The following is a 2,367-nucleotide window of genomic DNA, read 5'->3' as shown; positions in this document are numbered from 1 at the left end:
AGAGAGAGAGAGATGAAATAAGTTTGCAGTTTCGTTATTTGTATGGATAGTATTATGTGAAGAATAATTTTATATATACACAGTAAAAAAAGTTCTCGAAAAAATAAATTATAAAAGTTTTGCAATTTCATGAAATAGTTGTTAAGACATGAAAATTAAAAATAGATTAATTATATGTTAAATTATATAGACTAAATTATAGATTAAATGGTTGTTTAATGATAAGCTATAATTGATTAAATTTTTTAATATTTATGTCTCAAAAATTACTATTCAAAATGACAAATCGCAAATACTTTTAATTTATTTTTTCGAGAACTCTTATTATGTATTTTTGATTTATGAATTTCGGGGCACTATGTATATAAAAGATTGACAATATACAAGTATATATATATATATAACGTTTATACTATCTATACTATTTGTATGTACATGGCATTTTTATTTTTAAATTAGAAATTGAGTCAATTTGTTATTGTTGTTATATGATTTAAATTATATTCTTGCAATTAATCATGAATGAAGTTACCGTCAGTTTCAGCCTCATTTATATGATATTTATAAATACTTGGCTTATATGCAAAATGCGTTGCCAGTGAATTGTTCACAATTTTGTACGTGATTTCGCGTTGTCTTTATACATATATTCTGTACAAAAAGATACATTACTTCTTATTTTCAATGTAGAACTTGTAAATAATGTCGTTAAGTATGTGGAATTATATTCTGGCGAGTGCTCATATTGCACATAGCGAATAAATTGTATTTAAATAAAATCTTCTCTATATGATATACAAAAAACTCTAAAAATTAGCGAAATTTTATTTTAATGGAATATTTTCGATTGAATATTCATCTTAAAAATATTATTTAATTCATAACATTTAGTACATACGATGTTAAATACAATGTTAAATGATTCACTAACATCTTTTTCAATCAAATTTAATTAGAAAAAGATTGAAAAAAGAAATGGTATGAAGACTATCTCTTCATTACATCAATGTTGGCTATTCACGCACAGTCTATATATATAATATGAAATATACAAGCTAAAATATACAAAACATTTATATACATAGTATCTCAGCATTATCCTTTGAACAATTGTTTAAATCGACATTCATAAAAAAAAAATTCTCACATTATAAAGAAAGAATAAAAGATTTAAAAATAAAAGAATGAATTCATTTTTAGAGGTACAAATAGAAGAAAGAAAATTAAAATAATTTTTCAGTTAATCTTATTTTTTAAATTACATTAAAATGATTTTATTTTTAATACTGTACTGTATGTTTGATAAGCATTTAAATAGCGTCAGATTTACACAACCTTAATATGATTTCAAATTTATATATTAGTTATATTAAAGAATAAAAGAATAAATAATTTTATAATAAATAAAAGGATACTAATGGGACAATATATGTATAAATTAGATAGACGAATAATATGAAACGGCTTTCATCATTTGATTTAGATTATACATTAACAATTTATATTATACTCGTAAATATCCAACATTGGTTCTAACTGACTGTATACAAATTTGTACAGTGAGAATATTAGTACTGTAATTACGTTTCTTTGCACTGTACATTTTTACTTTCACTGCACAACTGCGTCTATTTAATACGATAAGATTAAACAACACATTCATACTGTGAAAATTTGTGAACTCTATATTCGAAAATTTCTCTTCATTTAAACAATTTAAAAAGAATTGAAAAGAGAAGAAAATTTTTCAACATTTAGTATCAATACGTATAAAAAAGGCCTTTCATTTAGTATATCACATAATAATCTCTCAAATCTACGAGTTAATATTCAGGTACTAAGATATCTGAAATAGATATATATACGTGTAACATTGTTACACTAGCATTCGAGTTGTGAAAATATTGTAAGGTTTTGGGTAAAGTGAATAAAGAATTCTAAGTCTAGCTGTATTTTTTTATTTATATAACAAGATTTATGTAATCCATAACAATAGATTAAATCGGCATTAATATGCTTATGAAATATAAGTAAAGGCTGATAAACTAGAATAGAATCAATAAGTACATACGAAATAAAGTTTATTTTCCAAATATTTATAATCACTATGTACACGATTCTGTACAAAAGTTTAGAAAAACTAATTCACGAACACTACATACAGCAAACGCAAATATTATAATAAATATGTACATTATAAATAATCGTCTTAGTAATCACACCTAGTTCACTCTAATCATCAGTATTCAATTTTATATTAAAAACAGCATTATTTATAAATATAGATTGTAATATACAATCTTTAATATTTATATTTTTATATATATATACATATATATATATATATATATATATATATATATATAT

This window comes from Atta cephalotes, assembly GCF_000143395.1.
Source record: "Atta cephalotes unplaced genomic scaffold scaffold00057, whole genome shotgun sequence".
Taxonomy (NCBI): Eukaryota; Metazoa; Arthropoda; class Insecta; order Hymenoptera; family Formicidae; genus Atta; species Atta cephalotes.
The sequence above is the reverse complement of the archived record's forward strand: the minus strand, read 5'-3'. Positions refer to the sequence as shown.